The following is a 20,066-nucleotide window of genomic DNA, read 5'->3' as shown; positions in this document are numbered from 1 at the left end:
GGGATGTTAAGAGCTCTGTGGGATTTTTCTGTAGGAGCTTGGAAGATAATGTTGAGAACAGTGCAGAAGATGGAGTCATGGCTTGTGAAATTTCAGAGGGAAGATTAAAGACTCTTATCAGGGCTGTTGCTGTTTTGATTATGAAGATTCTGTGGTTTTGGTTAGCTGGAGCTGAAAAAATCAGTTGTGATTTACAAGTTTCCAGAACTACTAAAGAAAAACCTTTGCATTACTAGGACTATTGATGCTGGTTAGCTGGTGCTAAGAAATTAGTGGTGATTAAGAAGAGGCCAGCATCACTGAGGTGACATCTTCTGGGAAGTGTTTTCTGAGAGCACAACGAGGCTATGTTCCTCAGATAGCCAAGGTTGTACCTCTTGCTGCGGCAGGACTTGGTAATGTGTATGAGTCACCCAGGTAGTACTGGTTTTGGGGGCATGAAGGTCATGAAGAACAGCTGAGGCTTAGCACTGTGAGAGGCCTGGGGTGGCCATTGGTGAAAGTCTCAGTTGCAACTGATGACCCAGGACTAGAAGGGGTCATACAAAGGAGTTGAGGCTTGGCACCATGAAGAGAGCCTATGAGAGGATATTGGAGAAGCCTAGTTACAGGGGAAGACAGCAGTGTTTTGGAGATGCCAGTACCATGAATGACCACCAAGAACAGCAGCAGCTGTGTAGTACAGGCGGCTGGAGCCTAGAAGACAAGGTGTGTGCTACAAAGTACAGAGCTGGAGAAGTGACCCAAGCCCTTGGAGCAATCCAGAAGAAGTATCCCAGACATTGGACAGTTGGAGTTTAATTTTGCTTTTGATTGTGATTGTGCACTGATATTTTCCCTCTTGAAAGAAGAAAGTATTTTAGTGGAGCCCACAATTAAGAGACTTTTAATTATAAAAAGACTTTGAATTTTAAAATTGGATTATACATTTTAAAGGGATTGAAATTTTAAGAAATTTCTTGTTGCAGACTGTGGGACTTTTAAAGTTATTTAGATCTTGGGGATGAATAAGAAAGTAAGGGTTGAGGCTTAATAGTGATGTGTTTGTGTGTCAAGATGACAAGGGGTCAATTGTACTGGCTGGTTTTGTGTCAACTTGACACAGGCTGGAGTTATCATGGAGAAAGGAGCTTAAGGTAAGGAAATGCCTCCATGAGATCCATCTGTAAGGCATTTTCTCAATTCGTGATCAAGAGGGGAGTGTTCCTTGTGGGCAGTACCATCTCTGGGCTGGTAGTCTTGTTTTCTGTAAGAAAGTAAGCTGAGCAAGCCAGAGCAAGCAAGCCAGAAAGTAACATCCTTCCATGGCCTCTGCATCAGCTCCTGCTTCCTGATTTGCTTGAGTTTCAGTCCTGACTTCCTTTGGTGATCAATAGCAATGTGGACAGTGCAAGCTGAATAAATCCTTTCCTCCTCAACTTGCTTCTTGGTCATGAAGTTTGTGCAGGAATAGAAACCCTGACTAAGACAGCATCTAAAGCAACCTCAAACCTTACTGGGAAGATAGGCAAGCCACCAAGATTTAGGGAACAATGAGATTTTAAAAGCAATAATATGGCACATAAGGAGCCTTCACTTATTCTCCCAGACTACAAAGCAGCTGAAATAACTGCAAGCACCTGATGAGGGGTACCAAGCACTTACATTAGTAACTGGCAGGTATAATACAGAACAAATTATTTGAGTTAGTGAAAGTTTTAAACCAAGATGAAACTAAACCATGAAGATGTGTGGCTGTGTTCAGCTTTAAGAAATAAGTTAAAGGGAGGGAGAAAACATGTGACAAGAATTAGAGAAACTTTATTTTTTTCTTTTTGGATGATTGCCATAAAAGCTTATACAATATTTGAATCAATCTAGTGAACAACTGCTATAATTTCTACCTAGCACATATGGTAATGGATTAGTGTCCAGCTCATGGTGCTGCCAGGAGATGGGGCCAAGTGACTGGAAGCAAATCTGTGAAGGAAATATTGGGATTCTATCCACCTCCGCTCTGTGCTGTGTATCACTCTGCTTCTCAGCTGCCACGCAGGGAGTAGTTTCCTCTGCCCGTGATGCCCCCCCCCCACCTTGTTACTGACTTAGAACTTAAGCACTCACCAAAACAAATGCTTTTTCCTTTTAAGTTGGTTATCTCCAGTATTTTATTGTAGTAACGGGAAGCAGACTGGCACAACAGTTCTGCCTTTTCTTTTCAGACCACCTTTTGTTTCTCCCCTAAACTTGCTAAACTTGCTCTACTGTCTTGTCACCTCATCAGCATTATTGATGAACATTCGGGGTTTGCACACAGCCATGTACTATGTAGAGCATGACTGAGCAGGAAGTACATTTGGTTACCACACCTGCTATTGTTGTCTCTTGTTTAGCTCTCCTGTATTTGTGTTATAAATTCTTGGGGAGTCTTTATCTTACCTTGGGTTTTTGTTCCTGTATTCTTTATTCCTGTATTTTAACCATCTCAGAACCCATTAGAGATACTGTCCTTAAACCATCTTCACCCATCATAGAACATGCCAACTTACTTTCAGCATCTTACTCTTTTACATCTCTGTCTCTTCTTGTCACCACTCTGGTTTCTCCATATTTCCTAGATTCCCTAGAATACAAGGCAATCACTTTTGATTGAGAAAATGCAGTTATATGCTGCTTTTTATAGCATTCTTCCCTTTCCATATTTTACTTTTTAGAAAAAGTTCATTTTGTCATGTAATTGACTCATGGAAGAAAGGTTAATCTGAATGATCAAGGGGTGTTAATTTGTGGGTTAAAATGTGTTAAATAGTTGATATGAAGTCTGTTTAAGTCAATTAGAGTATATAATGAAGATGTTGCCAGGGTGTTAGGGAACCTTTTGGAGTTAGTTTGGAATTCACCAGTGCAAGTTGACTGCAGCACCCGGTTTAAAATGCAAGTGCATATGAATAGGTGTGCGCATGTAGAAGATGTTTGACTTTATTAATATGACTTATCTTTTATTATGGGAAATGAAACATACCATTCGTTTCATTGGTAAGATGGACACGAGATTAGTAGCATAGTTACCTCCCTTACTGATATGCCCCTCAAAGATAAACTGCATCTGCACTGTGTAACCAAGGAAGCATTACTAGCTTTTTGTTTGTTTTTCTTCTTTGTCCTTAAAAAATTTTCAGCAGCATCAACAAACATTGAATAGAAAAAGGCATGCAGATATAAATAAATGTTTTATTTCTTCTGTAAAACTGCCCACAGTGATGTTATGAGACATTGTCATATTGGTTAATACAATCAACATTTCATAACAGTTATTATTATGTTGACCTTAATGTTATGATGCATAAATTTCAATAGTTGAATTCAAGTTGACCCAAGAATACAGCATTGCATCTTCCACAGTTCAGATCCACAAGGGAATGAGTTAACCCCCCCCCCCATATTTTGAACTATGTTCTTCCCCTCATCATGTGGCTCGCTATGGTACTATTTGTTACTGCTCACACCAGTTTACTAGCGATAAACACATTTAGCATTGCAGCTTCAACTCACAACCCTCCAGTTTAATCATTAGAGATGGATGAAAAGCAGGTCTCCTTTACTAATGGGCTTTCAGCACTGATGGAGCCAGTGCCAGGATGATGGAAGCACGCAGCTGAAATAGACCAGATAGCTCCTTTCTGATGAATTTCCAGCAAATATCATATTTTTAAGAATATGGTGAGCAATTTATACTATTACTTTTTAATCTGTGGAGAAGCACTATGAGTACAGTCTTTTGTAGCTCATTAGCAATTTCTTTAATGAGTTTTTTTTTTTTTTTTGGTGTGATAGATAGTTAAAGTAACAGACAAATGACAGATTGTTTGCCTTTAATGATTTCCCTGTTTCGAGCCCATTATAAAGCAATTAGAAATCTGACAGCATTTTCACTCTGCATTACTGATCATCTAAAGTGATGAGGAATGAGAGGTGATGAATATTAATTGTATATTTTCATATGATTATCATAAATTATTACCTTGTCTGATGTGCTGCAGGTGAAGTGGGAACGTTAGAGAAAGTCAGTCAGATATATTAATTTGAAAGACTGGATGTTTTTTAATCTGTGTCTGTAGTGAGAATCCTGCTCTGTAGTGTTACTCTTTATTTCCCTGTGAATATTAAACTAAGTGTTTTTTTACTTTCTCTGTTTGTGTGGAGAAATTTAAATACATTTTCTTACTTGAATACATGAAAAGTAAAGACATATTCCATAGTGCAGCACACATGTGTGTATTTAAGCTAAAGTTAAATTTAGGAAGGGAGTCATGAATGACTTCTGTTACTGTATGTATATGTATATAAATACATATATGTAATATTAACATATATCATATGTACAGAGGAGGAAACACCTAGGAACTCATCCTGTCTTAGTCGTAAAGCTAGGTGATCCCGCGTAAGGAAAGGCAAGAGATCGAAGTGTACCGAGGAAGAGGATGAGATTTTTCTGTTTTCTAGATAAAGTTTGGCATTGCCCCACAGTCCCTCACTTTCAGCAGGGAGCTAACTGTCCTACAGATGCAGGTATAATTTGTTATTTAAGCTGGCCTTAAAGTTGGAGCAAATTTTGGCTCAGGAATGAGAAAGAGTGCTTGGCAAGAGGCAAAAAAGCTTAAGAAAGGCTAAACAACTGATCATGGGTTTGGAGCAGTTTTACCCACAGCACAGGTACGACTTGTGAACTGAGAAGTGATAAACAAAACTGCTTTCTAGTGTGCAAAAAGGCCACATCTGCACTCAGGGTTGTCTTTCTAGCCCATGTATTTTGCTTTGTGGAGTGTGTGGCTTGTAAAAATATGTTATTTTTGGGTATACATTTATGGAAAAGACATTAATCTATATAATGAACACACATTAATACAATACAATTTCGAAATGATGCCTAGAAACTATTCTCTTTATTTTATATGTAATTTTATGAATTCTCATTTATAAAAACTGAAAGCAAAACTCTTAGATATTACAAATGAACTTTTGTTTTGCTCTGAGAAGTTGAGAGTTCTCTGTAACTCATTAAATTTTTTGAAATTTTAATTGTATGTGTATGAGTGTTTACCTGGATGTATGTTTGTGCACCACATGCATGCAGTGCCGTGAAGGACAGAAGAAAGCATTGTGTGTACTGAGACTGGAGTTACATAGTTGTGGGCTACTCTGTGCATGCTGGAAATTGAACCTTGGTGCTCTAGAAGAGCGGCCAGCATTCTTAATCTCCCAGCTATATTTCTAGCCCCTTTTGTTAAACTCTTTATGCTTGGTAACTTCCCAACCTTTCTTTCTGCCAATATCCATTATCCAAGTCGGAATGCAAACTTTATATCTTCTAAAGTAGACACACTTGTCATTTGTTTCTCTTATACCTCTAAGATATGACTGTATTAGCATTTTGGACTGTTGCTGTTTGTTTGTTTTATTCTATAATGAAATACCTTGAGACTAGATTAACTTCATAAAGACATTTCATTTCCCTCACAGTGCTAGACATCACATAGAGAGTGTGCCACTTTCACAGTGACTCTGTTAAAGGCCTCATGGCAAAAGACTCCACAGTGCTGGTGTGTGTGACAAAACCAAAGGGCACCACAAGGAAGGGCTCCAGAGATTAATGCAGCAACCAATCCAGGGTTTTATAACAACTGGTTTTCAGTAGACCTAACTGAGAGGTCTGCTAAAAAAAAAAATCTCAATTCTTTCTGAGCAGATGCCCACAGTGACCTACGTCCAGTTTCCACATATTAATGTCTTCTTTACCCACACAGCAGCAAGGCCATCCTAAAGACCAAGCTTTTCATACATGGATCCATGAGGGACAAACCCCATCCAAGCCATAGGAAACACTGACTAATATGGCTGTGTAGCTTTGGGCCAATTTTCTACTTCTATTTGAAGAACTGGACTGAAAACTTTCTCTAACTGACAGAGAACAGCACCCACACTACATTCAAAGCAACTCAATCTGTCCAACTATGGCATGGTTAGAAATCCAACACCAAGGAAGTAAACACTTTTCAATGGCAGCTCATGTGTAACTACATCTTCTCTGATACCAAAGAAACCCTTGGATATATTCTACCACCTCTAAAAATTCTTGAATGGTGCAAGGGCAGACACAAGTATAAAACCAGGGGCTAGGGGTTATAATTATCAAGCATCTCCACATATGCTTTCTTGTTTAATCCTTAGTCCTGTTGGATAAATAAGCTCATGCTGTTAGCATCCCCACAAAGCGGATGATATGGAAAGGAACAGAGACAACATCAAACCTAAGACACTGGACACCAAACTTCTTATAAAGCCTCTGTGACTTGAGATATATATATATATATATAGAGAGAGAGTGATTCCAGAATTCTGTTTTCATCAGAAGCTCCACCTGCATGCTTGAGATAGGTAGAACAATGAATCCATGAGAGTTTAGAAACTCCTTCATCTCTGACCTAAAAGTATATTAGAACTTTAGAACTTCTTGACCCAGTGGCAGCCAGTTTTGTACATGGGACACTGCATGTTTTCAAAATCCGTGGGACCATTTTCTTTAGTTTAATAAAATAGTGATTATTGTCTTGGCTTGGTAATAGAAATATATTGACTTTATTGGTGTTATTGTTCCATCGCTTTAGTTATGAAACTCTTTTATGATATGGGTGTCTTCTCTAACCATTTTTGAAATTTCCCAAGTCAAAAGAGAAAAAGAATTATGTGGCTGCTTTTGTTTGTTTATTGTTGTTGACAGAATGAACGTGAGTGAGGCTGGACTGGTTACTGGTCCTACTGCCTCCTTTGTACAAATGCTGTCTGAGGATCACTTTTTCTGACCTGGGAACTTCTATGATTGATTATTTTTTTCTGCTATTTCAAAGGACAGTTGAGATCAGACAGCAATTTAATAGTTAAACACATTCATATTCTTTAAGTGGTATCATAGTTATGGTTTCTATTGCTGTGAAGAGACACCAGAACCATGTCATCTCTTATAAAGGAAAATGTTCAATTAGGGCTGGCTTACAGTTCAGAGGTTTAGTCCATTGTTGCCACAGTGGAAAGCATGGCAGTATGCAGACAGACTTAGTGCTGGAGAAGAAGCAGAGAGATCTACACTCAGATCCACAAGCATCAGGAAGAAACAATAAGCCACTAGGTCTTTCTTGAGGTTTTGAAATCCAAAGCCCAAACCTGAGTGACACACTTCCTCCAACAAGGCCACACCCACTCCAACAAGACCACACCTCCAGTAATGTCACTCCCTGTACCATTATTGGGGTCATTTTCATTCTGACCACCACATATGTTAAAAGAATTCATAGAAACAATTATGTTCGTGCATTTGTTCAGTAGGAACTTTGGTTTAACATGATACCTTATCATTCAAGATCAAGCCTGATTGACTGACACAGTCCCCATGTTCTTCCTTTTTTCTACCATAATCATCTTCTTAATGTCCTGGTATGTACTCATGTGCACTCAAATCCTTGACCTCTGGCTACAGAAACGTGTCTTCCTCTCCCTATTGACAGCATTTGCCTTCTATAAACAAATAACAATTACTTTTAGCACTCATTAAATTTCAAGTTTTTTTTTTAAATCTTGTATTTATTTTCTAAGAAGTTTCTTTTTCTTTTTAAAGATTACTTAGTACATGTAGTGTGTCTGCCTGAGTTTATGTGTACCATGTGTGTGCAGGTGTCCATGGAAACTAGAGGGCATTGGATCCTCTGGAGCAGAGTTGTGTTTGGAATCCACATGATGTGGTTGCTGGGCAGCAACCCGGGTCCTCTGAAGGAGCAATAGGTGCTCTTAGTTCCAGAGCCATTTCTTCATCTCCACACCCCACCAACTTATTCTAAACACCATTGTATCACCTCATAACGCTATAAAGGTCGCTTGTTTTCAAATGCTCACCTCACCCTCTCAAAATTTGTACCTAATTGAATATAGGTACAATTTACCAGTACAATTACACTGAATCAAGAAATCCTTTATGGCCGGGCGTCGTGGCGCACGCCTTTAATCCCAGCACTCGGGAGGCAGAGGCAGGCGGATTTCTGAGTTCGAGGCCAGCCTGGTCTACAAAGTGAGTTCCAGGACAGCCAGGGCTATACAGAGAAACCCTGTCTCGAAAAAAACCAAAAAAAAAAAAAAAAAATCCTTTATGGTCCCAAGGGAGAAGAAATCTCAATAGGTTGGAGAGGGTATCAGGAAAGTTTAGTTCTGTTTTTATTTATTTATTTTTTTTTCTGAGAAAATTAGTCTTTTTATTATAAGGGTAATAGGTAGCAAATATTTGTTTCTTATCGTGTTTCAGTTTTGTTTTCGATGTTTTCCTGTAAAATGTTGTTTATTTATTTTGTTATCTATTTATGGAGGCATAAGAGACTGAACATAGCTTCATGCATGCTAGGCAGGTGGTATAGCCTAAGTCCCAGTTTCTGAAAATTATGTCCTAGTTACAACTGTGTAGCTTGCTCCAAATTTATAAAGTGATTCTTTCGTGTTGCCTAGCATTTTTAAAAATATTTTTATTAGGTATTTTCTTCATTTACATTTCCAATGCTATCCCAAAAGTCCCCCATACCCTTCCCCCCAATCCCCTACCCACCCACTCCCACTTTTTGGCCCTGGCGTTCCCCTGTACTGGGGCATATAAAGTTTGCAAGTCCAATGGGCCTCTCTTTCCAGTGATGGCTGACTAGGACATCTTTTGATACATATGCAGCTAGAGTCAAGAACTCTGGGGTACTGGTTATTTCATAATGTTGTTCCACCTATAGGGTTGCAGATCCTTTTAGCTCCTTGGGTACTTTCTCTAGCTCCTCCATTGGGGGCCCTGTGATCCATCCAATAGCTGACTGTGAGCATCCACTTCTGTGTTTGCTAGGCCCCGGCTTAGTCTCACAAGAGACAGCTATATCTGGGTCCTTTTAATGGTTGTATTTTGCACATTTAAGAAGGTAACATATTTGAACAGATATTCTGGTGTAAAGCCTGATGCATGCATACTTTCCTGCCTTTAGAAGGCTCAAATGATCTTTTTTTCCCAGAAGGATCTCTCTCTCTCTCTCTCTCTCTCTCTCTCTCTCTCTCTCTCTCTCTCTCTCTCTCTCTCTCTCTCTCTTTCTCTCTCTCTCTGTGTGTGTGTGTGTGTGTGTGTGTGTGTGTGTGTGTGTGTCTGTGTGTTTAGTTAAGGAACTATGAAGGATCTGGTGAGAAGGAGCCAAAACACAAAACCAAGTTTTCTTGACGTCAGTCTAGTAAAAATCTACCCATTTCTGAAATAGGCCCTCAAAAGAGAGGAGATGGGTCTATAGCTGCTGGTCTAAGATTAAGGCAAATTTTTAGATTATTTTCTTCCTAAATCCCTACTGAACCAGAGAATGGAAAGAACAGACTTTCCAGCCCTGAAATGGCACTCCTCACATTCCATACACGTGTGTGTCGTGTCAGCTATTACAGGAGAATGCTGAGCTCATTTGGTACTAGGCTGCTTGGATACTGCAATAGTTGTTTCCCTGTACTTTATATGCTACTAATGGATTGTTTAATTTGTTACTACATGTCTCTAGGTTAAACTAAGCTGTCTAATTATCGAAGTAATTCTTTCCTTCTCTTAGAGTTAGGTTTACTTTTCCAGGCTCCATCAATAATTTCCCTCACTTCAGGTTGGTGAAAGCAGAGGAAAATATTTAGAAGAAAACCAGTAAGGGTCACAGAAGATGGCATGGGCAGTCTGGGTGACAGCCTACCCTATCTTATGTTAGTAGTCATAAATATTTAACCAGCATTTGAATCTTTCTTTAAGATTCTAAAATTTTCAATTAACCATCCCTCCCAGATGGTCAGACACATGTCTGTTTATACTGAACTCTGCAAACAAGGCAGATTTCTTGCTTATTCATTTTCAAAAAGGGCCAGGCTACCTAGCATGACACCTTAGCATGTCACAGAGTTCCCTGTGCTTATTACAATCATGCTTGAAGTTATCCTTAATGGTTAGCAGGTGTTAGGGTCTTGGTATAAGAATTACAATAACTGTCAACCACAAGGCTTGAAGCCATTAAATTATCATTAAGAACAAGAAAGTTTGGTATCTGCAGATGGGATGGATCCCTAAGTGAGGCAGTCTCTGATGGCTTTTCCTTTGGTCTCTGCTCCACTATATGTTCATGCATTTCCTTTAGACAGGAACAATTCTGGGTTAAAACTTTTGAGATGGGTAGGTGGCCCTATCCTTCAGCTGGGATTTGGTCTCTACAGGTTCTCTCTTCCCTTTGTTAAGTATTTTAGCTAATGTCATGCCCATTGGCCCTGGGAGTCTCTTGCTTTCCTGACATCTGGGACTTTCTAGTGGCTACCCTCAGTTTCTCACCCCCCTCTGCTACACACCTCCATTCAATTCCCTGACCCTCTGTGACACCAAACCCAGTCAGTATTGTTGATACCAAGAAGTGTTTGCTGACAGGAGCTTGGTATAGCTGTACCCTGAGAGGCTCTCCCAGCACCTGTCAAATACAGATGAGGATGCTCGCAGCCAACCATTGGACTAAGCAAGGGGACCCCAATGGAAGAATTAGGAGAAGGAATAAAGGAGCTGAAGAGGTCTGCAACCCCACAAGAAGAACAACAAACTCAACTAACCAGATTCCCCCCCCCTCCCGAGCTCCCAGGGACTAAACCACCAACCAAAAAGTACACATGGTGAGACCCATGGCTCCAGCTGCATATGTAGCAAAGGATGGCCTTAGCTGGCATCAATGAGAGGACGCCCTTGGTCCTGTGGAGGCTTGATGCCACAGCATACATGGATGCTAGGGCAGTGAGGCATGAGTGGGTGGATGGGAGGGGGAGCCCCCTCATAGAGACAGGGGGAAGGGGATAAGATGGGGGTTTTACAGAGGGGAAACAGGGAAGGGGGACAACATTTGAAATGTAAATAAATAAAATAACCAATAAAAAATCTTTTTAAAAAACCCAAAAGAACAAGAAAGTTAAGAAAAATATCTGAATCTGTAAACAAACAAAACAAACAAACAAACAGCTTGATTTTATAAGACTCATCAGGTTATACATCATTTGTTTCACCCCAGTGAACACTGAAGTACTGGGTCACATTTTTTTTTAAAGTGCTATCATCAGTGTTACAGGTAACACATGTGTGTTTCTACTATTGGTATATGACTTGTCTTTAAGTAAAAACTGTCTCTTGGTTGAGAGCTTGCAAGATGGCTCAGCAGCTAAAGCTGCTTGTCAAAGCTGATGACTCAAGTTGTTCTTTGAACTCTGTATTTATGATCTGGCATTTGCACACCCCCACACAACACAGAAGTAACCATTTGTGGAACCATTGTGTATTAAAATTAGCAAATGGCTCTTCTTTCCTCGGCCATCATGTGCACTACGCCTGATTCGGCTTTTCGCCATGTCTTCTCAAATGACTTTCCGAATCAATCGATTCCTGGCCAAGAAACAAAAGCAAAATTCCATTCCTCTGTGAATCTGGCTGAAAACTGGTAACAAAATCAGGTACAACTCTAAGAGAAGACACTGGAGGAGAAGGAAGCTGGGTCTGTAAGGATTCACACAATGGCAAGACTGGGGATTTATACTGAATTGTCATCAATCAGTCCTACCAGACAGATTTCAACATTTTTAACCTGGAGACTTGCTCATGTCTTAAATTAGGATGTTTGTCCAGTAATAAAATATAGAACCTTTCAAAAAATTAGCACTTGTTTCATCAAGTGCAATGGAAATCTTAGCTTTTGAATGCTTAATACAAAGCATTATATTCTGATGACTTCTTTGGGGCAGGCCACTAGAGGCTATGCTGACAGCTTAAGTATTGAAAATAAGGCAATTCTTTGCAGCCACTTAGATAGGAACCTTTTCAGAGTACTATGTTTTAACTTATGTTACTTCTAATTGAATGAATATAACCTTGACGAGATTTTGCAAGCTGTGAGAAGACGGTTACCACTTCAGTTTATAAGTCAAATTTACTGAAGTCAAAAATGCAGAATAGAATTTATCTTAGCAAGTAAAAAATAATACCTTAAGCACATGAACATAAGAGCATATAGATGTGTGTTACTGTGTATAGAAAAGGAGACAGGCAGAAAAAAAAGAGGCATTAAGTTTGTGAATCAGGGAACAGGTGAATGAAGTGGGCCTTTTAGGTATACATCTCACGTGGAAAAGTAAAAAATGTCATTTCACAAAATTGAGGGAGTCAAAGCTTTTTTGGCTTAAATGCCAACGTTAGTTGCAGGTGGTAGCATTTCTTTCTCATTTCTAGGAAACTGGACAGTTTCTTGTCTTTCATATTAGATCATTACAGATTTTAAGCTATGTTTTGAATACCCAAAGATAGCTGAATGTAGTAATGTGAGTGGAGATGGATAAACGATTTCCCCAAAGATTGATGGGTTGTTGTTATTATTGTTGGTATTATTAGTCTCTCAATTTAATTTTGAAGGTTTTGTTTTCTGAGATTCAGCTGTTCCTGGCAGATAGGAAATTAAATGGTACCTTCCAAGCACATGGGATAATGTGACTACTTGAATTATAAAGTCACATATGCGAATGGCTTACTACCAGAATTGAAAGCTCTTACACTGCTATAGCAACTGTGAGCTCAGTGAAGGCAATATGTTTTGCTGTGATACTTTTTCATCTTATACAGGTTGTATACTATTATGGTTGAACTCAAAACAGTTCCCCTTATCCATGGTTTCATAGTGTGTGATTTTAATTACTCATAGTTAGCTATGATCCAAAAAATAATAGATAAAAAATTCTAGATGAATTTCATCATTTTATTTTATTTTCATTAATTGTTCTATTTGTTTACATTTCAAATGTTGTCCCCCTTACCAGTTTCCCTTTCATGAACTCCCCACCCCTCCTCCTCTCCTTTGCCTCTAAGAGGGTGCTCCCCCACCAATCCAAGCATCCCCCTATGCTGGGGCAGGCAGCAAGCCTCCACAGGACCAAGGGACTCCCCTCTCACCAATGCCAGATATGGAAGTCCTTTACTACACATGCGACTGGAGCCATGGATCCCTCCATGTGTACTCTTTGGTTGGTGGTTTAGTCCCTGGGGGTTCTGAGGAGTCATATTGGTTGATATTGTTGTTCTTCCTATGGGGTTGCAATCCCCTTCAGCTCCTTCAGTCTTTTCCCCATCTCTTCTGTTGGGGTCCTGGGCTCAGTCCAGTGGTTGGATGTGAGTATCTGCACCTGTCTTAGTCAGCTGCTGGCAAAGCCTCTCAGAGGACAGCCATGCCAGACTCCTGTTTGCAAGCACTTCTTGACATCAGCAATAGTGTCAAGGTTTGCTGTCTGTATGGGATGGATCCTAAGGTAGAGTGGTCTCTGGATGGCCTTTCCTTCAGTTTCTGCTCCATTTTTGCCCCTGTGTTTCCTTTAAATGAGAATAATTCTGGGTTAAATTTTTTGAGATGGGTGAGTGGCCCTGTCTCTCAGCTAGGGGCCATGTCTATCTACTGGAGGTGGTCTCTTCATGTTCTATCTCCCTGCTGTTGGACATTTTGGCTAATATTATTCCCAGTGGGTCCTGGGAAACTCTTGCATCCCTGGAGTCTGGGACTTTCTAGTGGTTTCTGCCCTCCCCCCACCCCTGCACTGTTACATATTTCCATACATTCTCCTGGCCCTCTGGACTTCTCTCCTGTCTCTTCCCATACCTGATCCTTGCCTCCCTTTCCCCTCCTCCTCTTCTTTCTAACCCAGGTGCATCTGCCTCCAATAATTATTTGTTGCCCCCCTCTAAGTGTAATTGAAGCATTCACATTTGGGCCTTCCTTCTTGTTAAGCTTTGTATGGTCTGTGAGTTGTATTGTGGGTATTCTGCACTTTTTGGCTAATATCTACTTATCATTGAGTACATACCATATGTGTCTTTTTGGGTCTGGGTTACCTTACTTGCGATGATATTTTTTTTTAGAGTTTTCTGATTCTTTTTTCTTTTTAATATTTTTAATTAGGTATTTTCCTCATTTACATTTCCAATGCTATCCCAAAAGCTCCCCATACCCTCCCCCCACCACTCCTCTACCCACCCACTCCCACTTTTTGGCCCTGGCATTCCCCTGTACTGGGGCATATAAAGTTTGCAAGTCCAATGGGCCTCTCTTTCCAGTGATGGCCGACTAGGCCATCTTTTGATATATATGCAGCTAGAGTCAAGAGCTCCGGGGTACTGGTTATTTCATAATGTTGTTCCACCTATAAGGTTGCAGATCCTTTTAGCTCCTTGGGTACTTTCTCTAGCTCCTCCATTGGGGGCCCTGTGATCCATCCAATAGCTGACTGTGAGCATCCACTTATGTGTTTGCTTGGCACCGGCATAGTCTCGTTCCATCCATTTGCTGGCAAAGTTCTTGAAGTCCTCATTTTTAATAGCTGAGTAGTATTACATTGTATAAATATACCACATTTTCTGTATCCATTCTTCAGTTGAGGGGCATCTGTGTTGTTTTCAGCTTCTGGCTATTATAAATAAGGCTGTTATGAACATAGGTCTTCAATAGCAACAAAAACAACAGAAAGCCTACATACTCATGGAAACTGAACAACTCTCTACTCAATGATAACTTGGTCAGGGATAAAATTAAAGAAAGACTTTCTAGAATTTAACAAAAATGAAGGCACAGCATACCCAAACTTATGGGACACAATAAAACAAAGCTAAGAGGAAAATTCATAGCACTAAGTGTTTTCATAAAGAAATTGGAGATATCCTACACTAGCAACTTAAAAGCACATCTGATAGTTCTAGAACAAAAAGAAGCAAACACACCCAAGAAGAGGAGACAGCAGGAAATAATCAAACTTCACAATTTTCAATTCCATACTCTACAGAAGAATGTGATGCTGTTGAATGGCATCTTGCTCTGCCTACTTGAGATATCAAGCATGACCTTTTTTAGTCTGTTCATGCTGTGTGCTTTATTCACCCATAGAAACTGATCCTCTTGGTTTTTACAGTGACTGCCATGGCTGCTGTGTTCTCAAGAAGAGTTTCTTTTCATTTATAATTGTTCCAAATTGCAAGAACCATGATGTTGCCAATGCAGGTATGGTTAAGAGAAGCCACAAAGTGTGTCCTTTAGATAAGGTAAAAAATTTTAACTTGAAAGGGAAATAATGAAGTCATATTCTTAGAGTCACAGCACCATATGATGTGTTTACAAAAAGATAAAGAGAGAAGGACTATGTTCTATGGAGGGAAGTATGGGGGAAGGGGATGTCTCAGCAGCCCATGCCAAGGCATCCCTTCCCTGTGAGGGACCAGCCACATGGCAGTATAGTATAAGAATAAAATTTATTCAGGGCATGGAGAGAAGAGTCAAAGTGTAGTAGAGGCAGAGAAAGGCAGAGAGAGAAAGTAGAGAAGTAGAGGAGAAGAAGCCGGCCATGAGCATGTGGAGAGAGTGGCGTTGGGAATGGGGAGGGGACAAGAGGACAGAGCAGGAACAAGACAGGAAGAACAAGAGGGCAAGAGAGAGAGAGGAGGGGGCAAGCAGCCCCTTATACAGTTGTTCAGGCCTACCTGGCTGTTGCCAGGTAACTGTGGGGTGTAGTTTAGACAGAATGCTAACAAATATGAATGACTTCTGGGCTAAGGAGCTGCCTCAGTGGCTAATAGCACGTGCTGCTTTTGCAGAGGACCCAAAATTGGTTCCTAGAACCTGTGTCAGGTGGTTCACAGATGTATGTAACTCCAAAATCAGGTGATACAATGCTTCTGGTCTTCAAGATCACTCACACACACACACACACACACACACACACACACACACACACACTTTAAAAAGAATGACTCTTCTATAATTGAAATTATGAGGAAGAAAATAGAAATCCATGCTAATTTTTCTGTCATAGCTCAAACTGACAAAGGTTTTGGCCATGATGCTCAGTTAGGATGGAGATGCTCAGTTAGGATGGAGAAGCAATTAAATTCATGTGCATCTACAGATAAATCAGATAGCATATGTAGAATTCGATAGTATCTATGGCTCTTGAGATATGGTAAATGGGATGGATATACTGGATTTGTTTAATTTTTACATAGAAGAAACTTTAGTAAAATCATGAGAATTGTTTCTGTCATTCTTGCATAAGGAATGGTTTCAATAAAGCTGTATAGAATCATGTATATGTATGATGAGGGTGCCTCCAGTTGTTTTTTCCTTGGAAGACTAGTCAGTCTATAGCACATGGCTTCTTTAACGAGAAGGGAGCAAGATGAACCCTAGAGCAGGATTTTGTCACCCCTGCCTAGGCAGTGATCTTTAAAATGTTTATATTTCATACCAGGAGCATGTTACATAATAGTTCTTATTGAAGCAAATCGGAAGTACTAGTTTACATAATCAAATTTAAGAAATTTGTTTTCCGTATAATAGTTGAGCAGATTTTTCTCTTTTGCTGTGGTTAGCTTGCTAGTACCTTCCAGGAGATTCTGAAGTCACAGCGTGTTTCACAGAAATGCTTTTCTCTTTCAAATATGTGTTGAGACTCACTAGGCTGTAAGTAGAATTCATAAGATGTTACTAGTATGCCAGGTCACCTGTAAAACACTATTTTAACAGCTGAGAGGAAAAAGGATAACCTATTAAGTGGAGGTTCCTGGCTTAGCTTGGAACTTCCTGAACTACTCCTATGAAGAGGTTTCCAGCTTCCCGATGTCAAATGCTGCATTTGTTGAAGATCTGTGCGTAATGAACTTAATCAAAATAAAAGAGCGTTTCACCTTTGGGAGAAAATGACTTTGTACTTTTAGTCTTATTTGGAGACATCTACTCATTAAAGTAATATATAATGAAAGAAAAACTTCTACCTTTATTTTAGAAAATCAACCTTAAAACGTTCAGATTTTTCCTGTGCCTTTCAAACTTTTGAGCCTGTTCTGCTGCTACATGGTGATCTTTTATTCCTAGGGAATTACATGTTTCTTCTCAAAAGGGGAACAAAAGCAAGAACTGAATAATCTTTTACATATAAAATGAATATTTATGAAAAAGTGGCTACATTTGAAAAATTGCATGTATTTTTATGCTCCTATTTACTGGTTACTATGGCAACCACCACACTACTTAGTATTTATGTTGTCTAAGATTCAGAACACCTTTTCAGTGAAATAAATATGCCAGAGCAGTGGACTGTATTTACTTTGGTGTTTAGAAAACTATTTATTCTAATGCATATTTTTGAGAAAAGTAGCAATAAATAATGTAAACTTCACCCTTGTTTAAATGGTACCTTTACTTGAAGTATAGCTTTGAAATCAAAATATTACATTTATTCTTTTCCTTGTTATCAAAATCAGTATATATAAGAGATATAACAGAATTTAGGACTCATGAGTCAACCTTGAAATATTATCTTTTGATTTTCCCTATGTTTATGACCTAGTCTAATTTTTAAAAAATTTCTGAAGCTAGATACCCAGAGAGCTTAGACCAAATACTCACTGCTGCTTCATAAACAAGGAAACGGAAATGGCTTGAACTTCCCATTACAGATAGCTTTAGCACCTATGAACAAAAGGTTTCTACTGTGGAACTTGAAGTGCAAGGCTGCTGCTATTCTCTTACTTACTTAAGTCATCCTGCCATGTGTGATACGTAAATATAATTTCTAATGCCAAACATCAGGATTAAAGTTATAAAGCATAAAACAGACATGTTTGCTGTCACGTGTTGCCTGTGAAGAAAAGCTGGAGCGGGGCCCTGGGGTACCGCCAAGCAGGGAGCAGATTGTCTCTGAGTTGTAAACAGGGTGGGGCTACAGCTTCACAGTTGATGTTGACAGTATCTCTGTGGGAAATGTAATTATCAAATGAATTAGAACACATCTTAGTATTAAGATTATTAATTGTAATTTTAATTGCCTTTTTCAAGATAATTGGATATGTTCTAATAGGTATATGGGAAAGAGGACATTGGGCTAATTGGATATTTTGAACTCAGTTATCTTTAAAATACTTAGATGTTTAACATACACACATATATACATATTCACATATTTATGGAATTCTTTAATTAAATGCTTTTCTAAACAGAATTAAAATAAACTACAAGCTCGCAATGAATATCCCTTGCCATGCTTTGAGTATTGATATCATTTTAAAACTTAAATAATGATCATTTAAACAATTACACTTTTATTGTTAAGTTTAGAATAATTTTTGTTCACAGCCAACTCAGTCCACAGTGCTTATGTTTGTGTAAGATTCAGAACACCTTTGCAGTGATATACATAGGCCACTTTCTTTCCCTTTTCGAACACCATGCTATTTGGAAGTACAGAGCAGCTGTAAACACTTCAGTGAAGAGGTTTCGCTTCCAGAGCTCTCAGAACTGTCGAGTGGCGTGGCCAGAGGTATGCGCAGAGCCACCGTGCTATGTTATACTAGGAAGCGTATTAAAACATATGAACACAGACGTCATCAGCATACCTACTAATGGGACAAATCTCATATGGGCTATGTGTCCAGTATGGCCATACCTCTGTTTAATGCAAAGACTATGAAATCTTAATGAAAATCTAAGGCATTCAAAAATTATTACAGTGATGAATATTAATGATAGGAGAGTGGTAAGGTTATATATATATATATATATATATATATATATTCCGTCTTCCCATTAGACATTTCTGTGATGATAACTAGTTATCATTTAATAAGGCAAATTACTTAAAATTAAGATTATAATTACACTATGGTAAAAAACCACACCACTGTACAGACAGTTTGGTTCTTTGGGGGCAGTGCTGGGGTTCTAATGCATGTGCAGGCATGCACCTGCTGAGCTGCATCCACAACTCAGATAACTGAGATCAGCATGAATTCATTGTTTGTCAACTTCCAAAAATCTAGTGGTCAATAAATAAGTACTTTGATGACTAGTCAGATGGCTGATGGGAACGAATAGGCATTGCCAAGGTGCTTTCAGGGAAACATGGCGAGGGCCATGAAGATGCCTACTTATAAATAAGTAAAGTTGGTATGTCTATCATAACAGTAGATGACAGGTTAATGATATGATATAAATATGCAAGAATTGGTTTGCTAACTTTATTTTTACTAGCACAAGACATGACAAGAAGTAAGAGAGCTAGAGCTACCATAAGATGGTTAGCTTGTAGTAGCACAACAGCAACTACTAAAGCAAGCAAAGCCAAGTCCCTGAAATTCCAACAGAAAGAAATGATTTATTTGAGAGCCTATACCTCCCTACACATCATAAAAATTTACTGCAAATTACTTTTATGACAAATGAAAGCATAAAATCACATATATTAATGTAGTGTGTATATCCCTGCATACACTCAACATTGTTCAAATCAGATTAAATATATATAATTAAATATATGCATCCTAAAAGACTTATTTTATGTGATCAAAACATTCAGAGTCCTATCTTTTATAACATACAGAACATTATTGCTATTTCTAATCATCTTACTGCACATTAGCATGATAGAGCTTCTTAATATTAGGTAATTATAACTTACTGACTTAATTCATTTTTCTTTTGAGACAGGGCTTACTCTGTGCAGTCCTGACTCTCCTGGAACTTGCTATATAGACCACATCCTCTCCAGCACTCACCCTTAGTCATTTTACTAATAGTCATTTTTACTCATGTTAGCCAACTTGTATATCCCTGATATTTCAAAATGTTGATTTTTTTTCAGATACCTGTTTGTAGCCTTTTGGATATCTTCATTTGAGAGATGTCTGTCTAACCTTGTTGCCCAGTTAAATTGCCCCTCCGCTCCCCTGGCTATTGGCTTTTAAAAATTCAGCATCTGCTCTGGCTATTAACTCTTGGTCAGATGTAGAGTACTGGCTTTTTCCCACTTCTCTATTGTTTGTTTTTGTGTAGTCTCATCTGTCTACTTCTATTTTTGTTTACTATAATTTTGAGGTCTTGACCAAAATCCTTACCTACTGTACATGTTTTCTTTTAGCAGCTTGAGCTACTGCTTTAACAAAATAAATCTGATATTTCAAG

At 39.0% G+C, this 20,066-nt stretch overlaps 1 pseudogene; it reads left to right on the top strand.

Moving 5' to 3' along the window:
* The first annotated feature begins 11,437 nt into the window (after nt 1-11,437).
* On the top strand, nt 11,438-11,590 carry LOC147005857 (large ribosomal subunit protein eL39-like; annotated as a pseudogene).
* The last annotated feature ends 8,476 nt before the right edge of the window (nt 11,591-20,066 follow it).

The sequence above is a fragment of the Mus caroli genome, unplaced genomic scaffold (genome assembly GCF_978045245.1).
Source record: "Mus caroli unplaced genomic scaffold, Mus_caroli_1 scaffold_2, whole genome shotgun sequence".
In the NCBI taxonomy this organism is placed as follows: Eukaryota; Metazoa; Chordata; class Mammalia; order Rodentia; family Muridae; genus Mus; species Mus caroli.
The sequence above is the reverse complement of the archived record's forward strand: the minus strand, read 5'-3'. Positions and strand labels throughout refer to the sequence as shown.